Here is an 18,532-nt window from a genome sequence, read left to right on the forward strand (position 1 = left end):
GGAAATCTGTCTCATTGAAACTTACTAGGATATAAATCCTGCCTGTTGACCAGAAAGGGAAAAATACATATATATACCACATACTTGTAGAAAATAGCAGATCCTAGATTTGATCTTAGATCTCTGACATCAAATCCAATGCTGTAGTCTCTCCTTGGGTTTGGGCAGCATTTCTTAGAGGAGGAGGTCACCAGAAAGTTCCTTGCACTTTAAATGTTTTTTTTTTTTCAATTAATAAACACTTATTAAGCATCTGCAATATAATGGACACTATAGTAGGAACTGGGAATATATATAAATAAAAATGAAATAGTCCCTGCCCTCAAGTTGCTTATGTCCAACTTAAGGAAGATAACATATAGTCATATAGAAGTATATACAAAATAAATTCAAGGTTGGTTTTTTTTTTTTTTTGAAGGGGGGTAGGGTAGGAAAAAGATTAGTAACTGGGAGAGGTTAGGAGCTGATCAGTTTGTTTAGTTGATCTGAACTTAGTTTAGTTGATTCGAACTTAATTTAATTTGCTAAGACTAGAGGTATATCAAATGATGGATTGTTGATGATTTGGCCTTTGGTCAGCATTCCCAGGTTATGTTATATTTGGGAATTATTTTCCTGTATTTTGTGTTTATTTTGATAGAGATATAAATCATTGACAGGTGGGAAGGGTGCTAGAAAAAACATTTTTTAAAGAGATCAATGTGCAATTGATTTTTAATAGCTTTTTAAAAATAATAGCTTTTTATTTTCAAAATACATGCAAAGATAGTTTTCAACAATCACCTTTGCAAAAACTTGTGCTTCAAAAATTTTTTCCCTCTCTTTTCCCCACCTATCTCCCCTAGATAGCAACTAATCCAATTAGGTTAAACATGTTCTAAACATGTTCACATTTATCATGCTGCACAAGAAAAATCAGATCAAAAAGGGAAAAATGAGAAAAAAACAACAAACCAGGTGAAAATACTATCTTGTGATCCATATTCAGTCCCCTTAGTCCTTTCTCTGGGTACAGATGGCTCTCTCCATCCCAAGTCTCTTGGAATTGACTTGGATCTCCTGAAAACAGCCAAGTCCATAGTCTTGTTGTTGTTGTGTACAATGTTCTCTTGTAGAAAGACCATATTTTTTAAAAAGTTTCTCCACACTTGTTAGAGGTTCTTGAGTTTCTTTTCTCTGCCTTAGCTTTCTTAGATCTGAATTCTCACTTGGAATCCCTAGTTTTGTTAAAATTAGAAGGGAACTTGGAGAGCATCTAATCCAACTTTCTTATGTGTGATTGCGGAAAGTGAGACCTTGAGGACTGAAATGAACCTTCTTGGGGTCACATACCAGTAGGAAGGGGACAGAGTAAAAGCTAGAGCCCAGGCTTCCTGACTCCTAAGTTAGCAATTTTGATACCAGTAATGTACTCAAAATAGCTTTGGCCAAGAACACCTTGCTTAGAGCATGACAATGAGTCCTGGAGCTTATTACATTGGGTGTGTTTTGCTTTTCCTTTGTTTTTGAATTTCTAAACACAGCCCTTGCTTGCTACTATGACAGGTGGGCTAGGGGTGACATACCAAGCATATAGCTATGAAATTATGCAAGCACAAATTAAGTGAATACAAATTTATAATTTTTCATTTTCTTAAAATGATTGGGTAGCCCAGATTCTTAGTTTCAAATGACCTGGAGGTGGCTTAGGTCATTCTGTTATCCTAGAAGTATTTTATGATGCATAACAAATAGAGAAAAGGTTTTCTGTGGTAGCCTTTTTCTTCCAGATAGTTGTTAAATACTGTATCTGTATCTGTATCTATATCTGTATCTGTATCTGTATCTATGATACTGTAGTGTATCTGTATATGTGTGTATATATATATATATATATATATATATATATATATATGTACACACACACACACATCTATATAAATGTTTTCCTGGTTCTGCTAACATCCCTTTATATCAGTTCACAGAAATTTTCCCATACTTCCCTGGCTATGTTCTTGATAATCATCATTTTTGTGGTACTGTCAAGATTTCATTACACAATCACATACCACAATTTGTTTATCTGTTTCCCACTCAATTCTTTATGTTTAATCAAAATCTTTTAGATGTAGAACATCTTAGTAGAACAAAGAATGGTAAAATTTCTATATTATAAGTTGAATCTAATCAGGGATGGTTGGTCAGACAATATGCAAAGTTAACATGAATATTGGATTTTTTTTCCCCTCAAAATGTCCTTTCTTTTCTATTAGAAAACTTTCACCCTGTAGATCAGGGAAAGATGCTTAACATTTTGTGTGTATCATAGACCCCTTGTGCAATTTGATGAAGCCTGTGGACCCCTTCTCAGAATAATGTTTTTAAATGCATAAAAAGAAATAGGTAGGAGTACAAAGGAAAGCAATGTTATTCAAACAGAGTTTTCAAAATATTTTGTAAGAATTTCTAAGTTTGATTATATGAAATCCTGCTTTCTTGTCAAATGCCAGCAGCTCAACAGGATTTTATAGCTCACTGGTTCCAAGAAAGAGATTCTGGATCATGAATAAATTTAGATTCCAGGTCTCCAAATAAAATTTTGTTAAAGGGACCACCCTCTAGCACTCCAGCTCCAGGAACAGAGCCTCACCACCTACTCTGGAGGGTTGCATACCACACCCCATTCTTTTGTGAGCTCCCAGACTCCCCTGGGGCTATTGAGAAGTCTCTATGATGCTTGTGGTTCTGGGCTCATGCCAGGAGGAGGAAGGTGGGTGTACGGGCAACATCATGCTGGCAGAAGCATCTTTTAACAAATTTTTCTGCTATTTGGCTTTGGCCCCAGAAGCTTTGATGCTTTTGATGAGATTTTGTCCTTCCTGTAGCTTCAGTGTTGGTCACCTTGCTGGTATTTGTCACACACAATACATTTCACCAATTTAAGCTTGTTCTTAAGTGTTAATGCTTCCTTGTTAATAATTCGAATTAAAGGTTTGTGTATGTGTGTATTTGTGTTTATGTGTGCATGTGCGTGCCAGAAGGGTCTTAGAAATGTTATGGCTTAGTCTAACCTCATTCTTTGAGGAAACTGAGGTTCAGACAAGTTAAATATCTTGTTCAAGTTCAATAGAAACTTACTGGCAAAGCTGTGATTTGTACACAATACTCTTACTTCTAGCCTTATGTTCTTTTCTTTTTTTCACATTGTCTTTTTTACTTAAATCAACTTTTAAAAATTTAATTTAATTTTTTTATTATTTGACCATTTTTGTGAATCTCCTCTGATTAAAGCCAAACCTACTTTTGAAATGACCAGAGTTTTATCTTCCCTAGGCTAAATTACTCTATTAATTTTTTTCCTTGACCTCTTTTGCTGCTCTCTTCTGACAGTATTAATCAATCAATAAACATTTATTAAGTGCCTACCATGTCACAGACACTGTGCTGACCACAGTTGGAAATGATGAATGAGGTAGTGACATGAACTCTTTCATCATCTGCTAGTGGTGGGTAGCCAAAGTATACCAGCGGGATGGAACGTTGCCATCTACCAGCCTAGCACTTTAAAAATTAACTAGTAATTAGGCATGTGTACCAGCAGAAACAGCATTACCAATCTTGCCAGGCGCTTGGCAGGGAGTCTGAAATCCACCCTCACCCTGGTGTTACATGGGCAAGTATCTGTGCTTTCTGCAAGGGCCCCTACCAACTGTGGAAGCTAAGTAACATCAGTTCAGAGTTGCCTGTGTATTTGGCTCTGCAGTAAGAGCTCAGAGTAGGGAGAATGAATTCTCATGAATTGATGATTTCTGTCTTGCAAAAAATGGCATCATACATTGCTGCTATATGAACTTCTTCTTCCTAAGCATTTAGACTCCAGAAAATGGGATTTAAAACACTGATTTCCTTTGCTCAATTTTTGGCTGGGACCGAGTCTTTCCAAGTAGGTTGCAGGCAGGTGCTTTTGTGGCTCAGTAAAAATTGTGTGAACAGCGATAAATTTGTGGGCAAATCAAGTATGTGTCTCAGTCAAATGGAAATTCTGTGGGTGTTATTTTGTGGGTGACTAGCCGGCACTGAATGCTCATTTCTTTGGTGGTATATGGGTGTGTGACTTTTTTTTTCTCATCATTTCTTCTTCATTTTCTTCTGCAGGTCTTTGAAGAAGCAGGATGTTCATCTAGATGTGGAAAAAGTAAGTTGACTAATTTCAAACCAAGAGCATGTGACTTGTGAATTAGGAGACAGGATTTTCTACTTTGACCAAAGATGAAAACCATTTTTTCCTTTCCCAAACTGTGGTTGGAGGGACTTAATTAAATAAGAATTTAGATAAGTTCCTATGGATTTTTCTGATTTTTAAAGTGAACTCAGTTTTTATTAAAACAGTTTTTTCTATTTTAATTCTTTTATTTTTTATTCCAAAGATAGCACAAGGAATTGGAGATATAAAGGCAGATAAAGATTTGGTTTTTACTCTATTCTTTGGGGAACTCTTGGTGAAGAATGCAGTAGTTCTTCAGTTTAGAAATTTAAACAGGGCTTCTTAACTTTTTTTTTTTGGTCTGGTAAAGTACTTATCAGAATAATATTTTTAAATGAACAAGATAAAGTTACATAGAATTACAAAGGATACTTCTTATGTTGAAATAAAGGTGTGATTTCCCCTTATTTCTACTTCTTTTCTCTCCTAAAAAGAACTATAATTTCTGAGTCCTTTATTTCATATTCTAAGATACTAATTTTTGATTCTTAGAAGTTGATTTCTAAAATCTTCCAAAACGAAGTAGAAATAGCCTGTTTTGTTTTCCACTTATATTTCAAATCCCCTAAGAACATGAAGGAACCTTGAAATGGCAAATATTTATTTTTCTGCATTTGTTTTTAGGGAAGTATCATTTCATTAAATTCATTTGCTTTGATTATATATGAAATAATGAAGAAAAATAAATAGGTAATATGTCAATAACTTTAAACTTGCTTTAAAAATACCTAATCAGGGGTAGCTAGGTGGCACAGTGGATAGAGCACCATCCCTGAAGTCAGGACATAAGTTCAAATCTGATCTCACTTACTTAGTACTTCCTGGCTATGTGACTCTGGGCAAGTCACTTAACCCCAATTGCCTCAGCAAAACAAAAAAAAATTAACCAATAAATTGTGTGTAGCTCCAAGTTTTGCATTGACATAGTACATTTTAAGAAGGTGTGATTTTAATTTCTTATTAATCTTTCATTGGACACTACCTACCTCATCTCAACAAGCACATATTAAGGCCTTAATTATATGATTGAGATCATGTCAATGATGTTGTATTAAAAAGCTGTGGGGAAAACAAAAGTAAGAAGATACTACCCTCAAGATGCTCACAATCTTCAGCAAAATTTTAGCTACTTGAGATACAATCCTTTCACCTCTCCTTCTATCGAAGGAATGAGTTTTCTTAGCCAAATTTCCCTGATTGTTGATAGTTGGTTATTTAAATACAGAACATTCTTGTGCTCTTCAAAATAGTTGTTTTAGAATATATATCCAATGTCGTCCAACCTATCCATATTTTATTTTAAGTATGAATTCTATCTATCATATTTCCTACTGATCATTTATCCTTCTTGTGGAAACTTCCACTAAAAGAGAAGTTGCTTTCTCCTGAGGTAATCCATATCATTTTTGGATGACTGTCAAGAAGCTCATTCTACACAGAGTTGAAATTTGCCTCCATATAGTTTCCATTCCCAAGTCCTGGTTTTTTTTTTCTGTCACCAAGTGAAATAAATCTATTTTGTTTTTCACTTGACAACTTTTCAAATGTTTGTAGTAAACTATCTCAATCCAATTCAACAAAGCATAAGTTAAGTAGCCTATTGGGTGCTGGGCACTTGGGATATGAAGACAAAATAAAAGTAGATCTTTCTCTCAAGGAGATAGGGAATGCAGTTCAGAAGGCTTGTTGAACTAGTATAGGCAAGTAGTAGGGTGACATTATGGTGACAGTAGCTTTCAAAAACAGTAGTAATATGATAATGTAGCAATAACAGAAATGATCATTAGAATATAAGCACATAAGAAGAGTAAATAGTATGTAATGAGTTAATAGAGAAATCCTAGCTAGTTAAAGGGATCAAGGAACTTGTCATGAAAAAAAAAAGGTTCAGTTGAACTTTGAAAGATGGTAGAATGGCAATTTGGGTGCAAGACACAGTGTAGGGAGAAAAGAGAGAGGGAGGAAGGAAGAAAAATTTTATTAAAGGCCTACTTTGTGCACGAATTTATATTAATTATATTATTATTAATAATTATATTAACTGTATATTATAATTAATTTATATTAAGCTGTTCAGTTCTCACAATAGCCTTCAGAGACAGATAATATTATTGTCCCCATGTTACAGTTGAGATAATTGAGGCAAAGAGAAGCTAAGACAGGCCCAGGGTTACACAGGTAGCAAGTATCTGAGGCCAGATTTGAATCCTAGAATTTCTGACTCTAGGCTCAGTGCTCTGTAAACTATGGTACCAGATTCAAAGAAGCATAAGATATAGTCAGAAAGCTTGGCTAGATCCATATTGTACAAACTTTAATTTCAGGGCAAGGAAATATGGCTGACCAGGTGAAACAGTACATCTAGAGAGTATGGGAAAAAATTGTTTAGTTACACAGAATATAAATTGTATTAAGGTAACAATATTTGAGGGTTCTCAAGAAAAGTCTGGAAGTTTTAGGGGGGGCTTTTTTTGGAAGGGCAGTTTAGACATTAAAGAAAACTGCCATAATCAGTAAAAGTCAAAACTCAACAATGGAACATCCAACTTTTTTTTTCCCCTCTGAGGCAGTTGGAGTTAAATGACTTGCCCAGGTTCACACAGCTAGGAAGTTTTAAGTGTCTGATGTGACAATGACAGATTTGAACTCAGGTCCTCCTGACTTCAGAGCTAGTGCTGTATTTACTGCACTAGCCTGTCCAATTGTTCAGCAGTTCTTAACTGTGATTCTCATGTTACTTTCATAAACTCTGTGTTCTAAGAAAATTGGACTAATTCTTCCTTATACTCGATATTCCATCTCCTATCTTCATCTATTTGCACAGTCTATTCCCTATGTTTAGAATGCACTTTCAAAATCCTTATCTCCAAAGCACAGAATACTTCTCTTCCTTCGGGTTCAAGTGAGGGACCATCTCCTGTGAAACCTTCCCTGATCTCTCCAATTAAATGGGCTTTTCCTTGCTTTCCTTTTACTGTACTGATTTCTACATATGTTGGATTCTGGCTCCTACTCCCACTCTCCCAGGCCCTTGTAACCTCTTTGAAGTGCTTTGTGTCTTTGAATTTCCAGCTCTTCCAACACTGCTTTGCATGTAGTAGACACTTAAACATTTGTTGAATGGAAATGAATTCTCAAACTGAATTTTTAGCCTCAGAAATAATGAATTTGTTAACAGCAGCATATAGAGGGAAATAAGAGATAACAGACTCAATCAAAAGTCTGGTTTCTCTCCAGGAGAGCCTGTTGTCAAGAAGTCAAACAAATATAGGTTTGTTGGACAAGAAGATAAATAAAGGGAGGCAATAGAAATGAAAGAAAAAAACATTTCAGAAGTCTTGAGTGAGGAGTGTATAGTTTCCATAATTCATAGCTTTTAAAATGGTATCATGGGTGCATTCTAAAAATGAAACCTAACCTCCTCATAGGTGGGGAGAAGATTGAAAAGTTATAGCTCGATTAGAATGTGAGCTCCCTAGAAGCAGGAACTACTTTTTGCTTTACTTTGTATCTCTAGTACTTAACACAGTGACACATAGTAGGCACTTAGAAAAGCTTCTTAACTGTTTGCTTTTGTGTTATAAAAAGTTGATCAAACAAAAGAAATCATTTTAACTGTTATTTAAATCATGCTTTAAATTGATGGGAGTTAAATGTTCCCTTTGATCAGAAAGAACCAGTTAATGAATCCTTTATGTTTGATCTGAACTTTGAAGTAAGGAAGGAACGTGTAAATATTCAAGAAATTGTGTAGAAAGTACATAGAGCACGGTAAGAGTCCTACCCTGAGAGCCCTCTTAGTATTTTGGAGCCTCTAATTTAAGTGATAAATAAAAAGTGTTTCCAAGAGTAAATGTACTGGTAGCATAATATAATATATGATTGAGATTGTGTCAATGATGCTGTATGGAAAACATTTCCCCTAACTCTTCTTGCATTTCTTTGTTTTTGCATTGATTGTTCCTCAGGCCTAGAATGTTTGCTCTCTCTCTTCCCTTTCACTTTCTGTGTCTGATTTTCTTCAACTCAACACAGATACCACCATCTATCTTTTGCAAGCTCCGCCAGTTACTCTTTTTCTCCCTTTAAAGTTACTTTCTATCCATACTCTCTGTCTTGTTATATACCCTTGTATAGATATCCTATTCTAAGCTCCTTGAGGTCAGGACCTTCCTCCACCCCTTTTTCTATCTGTCTCCCTGAGGTAATTGGGGTTAAGTGATTTGCCCAGGGTCACACAGCTAGGAAGGGTTAAGTGTCTGAGATTAGATTTGAACTCAGGTCTCCTGACTTCAGGGCTGATGCTCTATTCACTGTACCACCTAGCTACCTCTGTCTCATAGCTCTTAACACAATATCTCACACACAGTAAACATTTAAGGAATATTGATGGATTCCTAATAGAATAAGAAACTAGATTCAAGCCTCAAAAACCAGTTTTATTCACACTGTCCAAATTTGTCATTGTATATATATTGTTTCAGAAGCCTCTCAATCCACAATCTTTTTTTTTTTTTTTATGGAGAAATTAAGGAGGGGAGGGAAAACCCTTGTATCTCATTATCTTTCTATTTGATAAGAATAAGGGAAATGTATGGTTCCAAGATTTTGTTGGCTTGTAAAAATGTAGGATGTTCACAGAAACTGCTAGATTTTTCGATGTCTGTTGCTCTAAAGAGTCTACAGGGAGAAGATAAAAATATCCACAGTTCTTACTGTGGGGTTAATAAAGGCTTGTGAAAAGCATTTTATGTCCCTGAACAAATGAAATCTCAAAATACATAGGCTTCATATGGAGGAACCATTAAGTTCCTGTCGATGGGAGCCCAAGATCATAACTCTTAGACCTGAAGGGAACTTTAAACACTATCTAGGTCAAGCTTCTCATTTTACATATGAGGCAACTGAGGCATAAATTTGACTGAGGTCAAAGTCTTTTTTTCTGGACTTGGGGTTTGATTGATTTAAGGGTGCTTGCTCTCAGTTAAGGAAATTTCCTTCATGATGCATCTCTGTTCTGTAATTTGTAGTCTTAGAAAGTTGCCAGAGACCCTGAGAGAATAATCTGACCTGAGTTACAGAGCCATCATGTATCAAAGACAGAATTTGAACTCAGATGGCTCTCTTTACTCCCTTTCTAAGTTCAAAGGTAGTAAGGTAAAAGGGAAAATTGGGGGGGAAGTTCCTAGTGATTGGAATTATTTAAAATTGAGAGGTGGTGGGATACCTATCTCTTAATGGAGGTCTTTGAGCAGAGACTGGATGACCACTTATTGGATATAACATAATGGAAATTCCTCTTGTGATAGAATAACAAGATAGCTGATGGGAACCTTCCCAGACCTTAAAATACTGCAGTTCGAATCCAGGTCCTTTGACTCTAAATCTAACTGTCTTTTCTGCCTATAAGTTAACTGGATAAAAAGAAACAATCAGGCTTTTGGGAGGATGGACATAGACTGGAAAGGGGAGAAAGAAGGAAAAGTAGTGGGCTGAGTATAGGAGTGCTGAGTGTTAAGCATGTTAGTTATTTGAGGGGCTGGTGACTGGTGCTGGGATAGGAAGTATTTATGTTAGCATCATTCTCCACTGCCTGCAGAAGTTGCTGCTGACCCACAGCATTCCTGAGTGTGGCCCGAATTAGATTAAAATATAATTGGAAACTCTTAATAAAATAAATAAAAACACAGTAAAACATTACACTATTACATTTTAAAACTAAGTCAATATAAGATCTTCAAGGATCCTTATTATAGAATAGTGGCCCTCATTTCTATTTGATTTTGTTACCATGGTCTGGAACAAGAAGATAGAAGAGTTTGTCAACTTCCCCCTTCACTTTGAGAAATGATGGGACAGGATGCCACAGGACCTCAGCTTGTGTACTTTATAGATTTACCTGGAACTGCAGCTTTGTACCAGGTATTTTCATGTCGTGAGTTTCTTGGTTATATTGACCACCCTACGTAGACAGTCCAAATACTGAGTGAAGGATGAAGTATTCCAGGCTCAAGTTCATATTCATTTTCCATTGTTTATCTTGCAGCTCATCCATTCCAACTTGTAAAAAAAAAAAAAGTAGCTGTTCCTAAAGAATGTTGCTAGTTGTTTGTAAATTTTTGCAAAAGTGTGAGGAGCCAGGCCAGCCTATAATTTTCTGGGACTTGGGACAAGCATAAATTAGGGGGCTCACCCAGCATCAACGAAAGCAGGAGGACCGTGCAAATGACAGCTTGTAGGAGGCAAAAAGCAACCCCCTCTCCTTAGCTACTAAGGCTAGATAAGAGGAAATAGCTTTGTATTAGTGCTTCGTTTGCATTGGGGAGAGGGAGAGGTTTACCATTTGCAGCTGAAGGGCAAAATTTTTTTTTTTTAAACCTTTGACTAGAAATAATTATTACTCATCACCCCTGGTAGCTTGTTAACTTCACTTCTGTTCTATATACAACCCTGGATCATGAAGCTGGATCTTTGAACACTCTCCTCTGCCATCTAAGAAAAAAAGGTGACCTTGGCTAATTAGAATTCCCAAGTTAATAAAAGCTAACCCTTTCTGGGCTTTGTGGATTCAGCTATTGGGTGACATTTTGAAGAATTGTAGATGGTCAACATTTCTGTTATGTGTTAAGCCTTTAGGAAGTAGGGGAGCAAGAAGGGGATTTTCAGGGTCAACTAGATTGTTGCTCCCCCAATGCCCTACCAATTTGGGCAGATTTTTAATAATTCATAAATTTTTACTCCTGATCCTAAAATCCTTGAGTTGCTAAGACCAACTGCCTTAGAAAAGAGTAGGCAATTTGGAGTTTGGATTAAAAAGTACTTAGCGCATCCCCTTCATTTTACTCCCACCCTTTCAACTCATTATGGCGTCAGGGTGACCTTGACTTCTCAAGATTTTTGCAAGTAGAGTATAAGCTCTGGAGTACAAGCCTAAAAAGCTAGAAGACTTAATTTTCAAACCTTTGACAAATTTTTTGATTGATAAGCATTTACTATGAAGCAGATTCTGTGCTTAGTCCTGAAGAATAAGAAAAAGAAAAACAGCCCTCTGCCCTCAAAAAGCTTACAATTCAATAGAGAAAGACACAGAAAAGAAGCTGAAAAGCACACACACACACACAAAAAAAAAAAAACTGAAAAAGGGTAAGGAAGGAGCATAGTGTTGGTGAATTACCAAACAGAGGTATTAGTAATGAGTAATGAACTGGAAATGAGGAATTGACTGGAAATTCTGAGACTTCTAGAAAGGGAAGCATTTTTTTTTTGTGTGTGTCAATCATAGAGGAGAAACATTTCTTAAGGAATCTCCATGATGATAAGGTTTCTAGTGGTATTTATCTTCAGAAAGCAGGAGCAGAAACCCAGGAGAGCAGCTGGAGAGAAATGAATACTAAAAGCTCTTTTCTAAGTTAAGAGAAGGATGGTGATTTATTCAAGGTCACATGGGCAAGAAATGGGAAAAGGATGGATGAAAGGGATTTAAATCCATGTCCTTTGGATTCTAAGTCTACCTTGCTTTTCTCCTACATTATCAATCAATAAGCATTTATTAAGAGGCAGCTAGGAGGCTCAGTGGAAAGAGCACTGGAGTCAGAAAGATTTGAGTTCAAGTCCATCCTCAGGCCATGGCAAGTTATTTAATATCTTTCTGCCTCCATTTTATTATCTATAAAATAGGGATAATAATAACAACTACCTTCCAGGGTTATTGTGAAGATCAAATAAGATAATAATTATAAAATGTTTAATACACTGCCTGACACACAGTAGACAACTTTATAAATGCTAAGCAATTATTGCCATTTGTTACATTGCAAGGTTGTTGTGAAGCTCATATGAGATAATATTCATGAAATCATTTGTAAATCTTAAAGCACTGTATGAATTCCAACTATAAGTATTGTGGTGATGATAATGATGATGATGAGATGCCTACTATGGGCTAGGCACTGTGCTATGTAATGGGGATTCAAAAATAAAAACAGTTCCTGTCCTCAAGGAGCTTATATGTTTTCCTAGTGAGTCTTAGTATATAACCAAGATTTATATAATATATAATTTTAATATATAATATATATATAAATTTATCTATATACAATATAGATAAATATATATATATATATATATATATTATATAATCAAGCTAATGGTAGAGTCAGGACTTGAATCTGTATTTCTATACTCCATTTTCTACTATCTTAGGCAGGGGAAAAACCTTTGATGAAACCCTTTCAATACTTTTTTCAGTCCCAAGCACTGGGGTGTATGATTGTATGGACAAGTTGTGTCTGTACATTCTGTCCTTGCTGAATACCTGATCCATTGACTGTGCATAAAAATCAATAAGAATGCTCCCTCAAGTTGTAGTCTGGATTCTGTGGCACCTCTGGGATAGCAGAGAATTTGGATTTCACGATATCAAGTTAATGTACTGAAAAGTACAAATCATAAGGCAAACTACTGAACTAACTGAAATTTTACATATATCAGCTTCCTGTACATTTAATCAATAATCTTTATACTTTGTATTTTAGATTTTCTTTTCTCTGTATTTGACAGATCCTTCACCACAACCAGTGACTGTCAAAATAGTCATGTGACTATTAGTAATACTCAATGAGAGAAATTTTTCTTTTTTTTCCTCTTGCTTTTAAATGCATGGCTTCTAAAAATCTTGTTCTTTTTCGGTGTGGCAGGACCCCCCTTTCCTTCCTCCTGACTGGTGTGATTGATTTCCTGTAATGGCATTCTAAGGGGTGAGGGAGCAGGAAGACCTCAGTGCTCAGACCTATTCCATTGCTCATTCCCGGTCTTGGGAATTGTTTTATTGAATTTTACCTAACTGTAGTATTTGTCATCTCGACAGGATAGAAGTTGTTTGTTACCTTGAACCTTCTTCTGTGGGTGGTGAGAAACACTGCCTGCAGGACAATAGGGAATGAAGAACAGCTTCCACTTTTTAAATGTTTTTTGGCTTGGGGGCAATGGGGTAGCATTTATTTTTACACAAGGGTTTTCTGCTGTAGCAGTGAGCAATTGCATAATTGGCTTCATTGCAGCAGTACCTGCTGTGTGGTCGTTGGTAATCCTTTCTTTTGTCCACCTTGGACAGACTTATTGTTGGCTGAAATAGTGTGTGAAGGAGAGATTATTTAAAAATATATATATATGGAGCATGGCTCAAAATTTGCTTGTGTCATCATCCCTGAAAAATGCTCTTAAGAGCAGAGATAAACAAGATTTGTGTTAAAGCTAATGCAGAATTGCCCATTTTCTTTTAGGGCTTTTCCCACTATCCACTCTTGTTCTATATATAGAAATGTGCATAGAATAATTTTTCATGTAAATGCCTATTTTTGTCTAATGAGAGCCATCTCCATGGTGGTGGTAAGAGGAAGAAAGAAATAAAAAGATGTTTACATAATACTTTATTATATATTTAAAAGGAATAGCAAGTCATATATATTAGACTTTCAATTTTGTGTGACTGTCTTTTTAAAATTATACTATTATGGAAATGCTAGTTTTGCTTTGTAAATTAAAATAAAAAGATGTGAAAAAATTAGATTCAGGAAAATAATCTAAGGGAAATTTTCTCTTTCTTAAAGATGTTTCATAACATTTCTGTAGCCTCAGTTCAATTTTGTATTTGTAAAAGGTGCTGTTCTGGGTTACTTTTAAGTCTTCAGAGAAAAAGGGAGAATATGTGAACTCATTCTTACCCGCATCCTTTTGGGATAGAAGAGTTGCTGGAACAGATGAGGGGATCATTAAATTAGAGGCTTTTAGAAGTTTTAAGTCAGTCCCTCAATCAGGTTGTCCAACCTGTGTGAGGGATATGTGATGGAGAAAGTCCTTGACAGGTGGGCGTCCAACTTCTACTTAATTGTATCCCCTCACAAGGACATACTGCTTTTCAAGTCATCTCCTTATTTTGTCTGGCAGCTGTAATTGTTAGGAAAATTTTTCTTTATTGAACTGAACATCTGACTTTCTATAACTACTATTCATTGGTCCTAGGAGCTTATAGATGTAAAGTACTTAGTGTACTCCCTAGCACATAGCAGGAGTTTAAATTAATGCTTGTTCCTTCTCCCTCTCCTATAGGTACTATCCTGTAGGGTTCTGTTGTCTTAAGGATGGCTTTTATGTTATCCCTTCTGGCCATCTTTATTATAGGCTAAATATCCATCCACCTTTCACCTATCCTTATATGAAAATTATTTCTAGATCTTCAATATCCTGAATACTGTTCTCTGGGTCTACTTTTAGGTTTTCAATATTCCTTTTAAAAATAGAAATATAGTCTTCTTAGGTGAATATAGTACTCATAGGTTTGATCAGCATTGACTATAGCAAATGATCAGAACACATACTTCTGATACATTATTCTATTATTGCATATTAAATTTTCAGTAGTTATTTTTAATAGCTTCATAACATTACTGTTTCATATTGAATCCTCCCTCACCTTGTCCCTTGCGCTTCTCCCCAAACTTTTCTTACATGAACTGCTAGCTACACATCTAAACAGCAGCATAGTTGACTGGATAAAGCATTGGTCCTAGAATCGAAAAGATCTGGATTTGTTTCCTGCCTTAGACATTTATTAGACAATTACTATTGAAAATGTTACCTAACGTGTAACTTGAAACTGTGCTTTAGTTTCCTCATCTATAAATAAGTTGTTTCAGTGCTTTCTAAGATCTCTTACAGCTTTAAATTTATGATCCTATGAACTTTGTGTTCCCTACTCTGTACTCTTGCAATTTGACTTTTTTGAAGTGTCTTTTTCTTGCTAGTTTCAGCCTTATTGGTATTTTAAATCCAATTCTGCCTTTTTTTGTGAATTATCCATCTCTCCCAGATTTTTATAATAAACATTTCTCTATCTTCATATTAGTAATTTAAAAAAAAATGTTGGCCACATACAGCTAAGTACAAAGCTCTATGGCCTGTCACCTGAAATCTTTCCATAGGTTGACCCCAGTTCATGAAATCAACAATTTTTGGGGTCCAATTCTTCAAAAACTATGAATCCATCATCTAGGCCCTTTCTGTTAATCTTATCTTTGAGAATATTATGAATGACTGCCAAACACCTGGCTAAAATACATATACATATATTTGTGGTATTTCCCTAACTTACCAGCCTAGTAAGCATTTTTTTAAAAAGGGAAATGAGATTAGAAAGGGAGGTGATTTATTTCTATTATCTGTTTTGGTTGTCAGTAGAAGGGATGATCATTTTTATTTATATTTGTAGCCAAATTTTCCATGTTGAATACAATATATCTATCAATCAACAGGGGATAATTTGTCAGGAGCTATGATATGTTGCTTATCTGTGGAAATTCATAATATTTTCTTTGTTTTCAATTGTATTTTAGATAAATTCTCCCTTTTCCTGGTCAGGAAAAGTTCCTATAAGCTGGTCATATAGAGTGTACCATCTTCAACAATATGACTTCTATCTTAAAGTGAATAATAATAATACTCAATTATTTAAATTTGTATAGTGGCTTATAATAGTATCTGCAGGGGACATTTAAGACATATCCAGCAGGAAATTGATAACATGTAGCTATTGTTGAGAATGAAGATTATGGGTGGATAAAAAGATAAGAGAATCATTGATGATGATGCTTGAACATATGTGAGCTTTCAGAATACTGAAAGAGAGAAGATGAGAGTTCACAAAAAGCCTTGGGGTGCATTTGTCCTAAAGGGAAGGAAGGAGAGATGATGGTCCAAAGAGTGGTCAGCTGAGAACTACTCAGAAAAAGAGTAGTGTCATGTAAGCTGAGGGAAAGACCAAAGATTGGTTAATGGTTTAAAAAGTTGCAGAGACATCAAAGTGAGGAAGATTTGAAAAAGAGTGAGATTACCTCAGAAAGAGGGATTTCAGTTGAGTGATATGGCTGAAAGCCAAATCTCAAGAGGACTGAATGGTGAGTGGGTAGTAAGAAAGTGGGGGCAGCAAGTGTAGACCCTTCTGTTTAGGAATTTGGTATTAAAAGAAAATAGATATAGGACAATATTTTGAAGGTGCTAAGAAATCAAGGAGGATTTTTTATTTTGATTTGTTAGGATAAACAAATGAAGGAATCAAGGCAAAGAGTCAATAGAGACTGATTATGAGTGAGGTAAGGGAAGTAGGCTGGCTTTAAACAAGGAGGAGGCCTAACTTATACCTCAGAAATAAGAAAAATAAAGAGGATGGATTGAAAATATAGAGGGACTTTTAAGATACAGAGTAGGGGAGAAAAGTGAGCCTACCCATGACAGATGGTGTCTATTTTCTTTGTAAAATAAGAGGCTAAGACATCTGTTTTTTGAGGGGTGAGCTTGGGGGTTGCAGATGAAACTAAGGGCTTGAGGAAAGAAGGTTTAGCACAGCCGCCTAGGGAGGGTAAGATTCAACCCAAGAACAAAAGTTTTTCCTTGCAGGAATGAGTAAAAGAACCTGTATATATCTGTTTATCCATATTTCAGAAAAAAGACATTTGGTTAAGTGACTATTTGTAATTCCAAGAATTACTGCTCCTGGACCTTGAGAAGGAATTATCAGAGCAAATGACACTTTGCCACATTTGGTACTCGGCTACCAAATTACAAATATCCTCTTAACCAAATGTTGTTTTTTTGATGGGATTCTTGGAACAAACTGAAAGATGCTAATTCAAATGGAATGAAACTGAATTATGTAAAGAATTTTCAATTTCATATAGCCATAGAAAATGAAGCACTTTTTTAAACCAGTCTTGAAGGGGCAGTGAGATATACTAGAAATAAAAATGCTAATGACAATAATATTAACTAGCACTTCTACAGTGTTTTGTGGTTTGTCAAATTCCTTATTAATATTGCCTTATTTTCTCCTAACAACAATCTTATAAGGGAAATGCTATTATTATTCCCAATTTTACATAGAAGTGAACCGAGGTGGATAAATTGACTCATTGTTAAAAGACAATATTCTTTTTCCTGACTCTGTCCCATGAGCTAGTTGAACCAATTAAATCCAGCAAGCCCAAAGCTCTTACAACACTCACGGATGACATTTGCTGTACTTTTCTCATTTATTTCATACATAAAATATTAGTTATAAAAGAGTAGCATATCATTGGACTACTTCAGTGGATCTAGATAAAAATATAATTAGATTTTTGTTTTTAAATGGAGAGTTTTTAAAAGAAATTAATTTAGATACAAGGGGGATTGTCAGGAAGAGAAGGAAGGCTTTGGGCATAGTACTCTTGCCAAGTTTACCACTTCAGAAAAAATAGTTCTTGTCACTGGAATATCGAGTTGCTTTTCAGGATATATTTAATGAGAGGTAGAGTAGAGAGAAGCTACAATGGATAGAGTGCCAACCCTGAAGTTAAACTTCTTTTCATGAGTTTAAATATGACGTCAGACACTAGCTATGCAGGTCACTTAACACTGTCTCAGTTTCCTTATCTATAAAATGAGCTGGAGAAAGAAATGGCAAACTACTCCAGTATCATTGCCAAGAAAACCCCAGGAGGGTCACAGTAAAGTTGGAAACAACTGAAAAATGATGGAATACATATAGTATAACAAATTATTATATGTGTATAGCCAGTTTGCACATAGAGCATATATATTCTTTTTGTTTAGTATTTTATTTTTCCCCAAATATATGTAAAATCAATTTATAACATTCATATTTGAGACTGAGTTGCAAATTTTCTCTTTTTCTAACTTTTCCTATCCTCTTTTCCTTCCTATCTCCCATTGAAGAAGGCAAACAATTAAATATGTCATACCTGTAGTTATGTAGAGCATGTTTGTCTTAGTCAAGAAAGAAAACACAGATACTTCCCCCCCCCAAAAAAAAAAGTCTCAAGAAAAATAGTTTTAAAAAAAACTATACTTCAATCTGTATTTCAATCGATACACTGCTGAGGATGTATAGCAACTGCTATCATTACAAGTCCTCAATTATTTTGGATCATTGTATTGCTGAGAATGAACTAGGTCATTCATAACTGATCATCTTATAATACTGCTGTTATTTTTGTAAACTGTATATTTCCCTTTGCATAAGTTCATATAAGCCTTTTTAGGTTTTTCTGAGAGTAACCTGCTCATCATTTCTTATAGCACAACAGTATTCCATTACAATCACCTAGCACAATTTGTTTAGCCATTCCTCAATTGATAGGCTTCTCCCCAATTTCCAAATCTTTTCCACCACAAGAAAATATTTTGGGATCCTTTTCCATTTTTTAATCTCTTTTTTAGTTACAGACCTATTGCTAG

General features: G+C 35.4%; 1 protein-coding gene across 3 annotated transcripts in view; it reads left to right on the plus strand.

Moving 5' to 3' along the window:
* The first annotated feature begins 4,128 nt into the window (after positions 1 to 4,128).
* FYN (FYN proto-oncogene, Src family tyrosine kinase) overlaps positions 4,129 to 18,532 on the plus strand; it is a 233,778-nt gene continuing 219,374 nt past the window's right edge. For all 3 annotated transcript variants that reach the window (XM_003769362.3, XM_003769363.3, XM_023503171.2), the window contains exon 1: positions 4,129 to 4,174. The gene's annotated coding sequence lies outside the window, so the exon portion shown is untranslated. The remainder of the gene's footprint in view (positions 4,175 to 18,532) is intronic.

The sequence above is a fragment of the Sarcophilus harrisii genome, chromosome 4 (assembly GCF_902635505.1).
Source record: "Sarcophilus harrisii chromosome 4, mSarHar1.11, whole genome shotgun sequence".
NCBI classification, from domain to species: domain Eukaryota; kingdom Metazoa; phylum Chordata; class Mammalia; order Dasyuromorphia; family Dasyuridae; genus Sarcophilus; species Sarcophilus harrisii.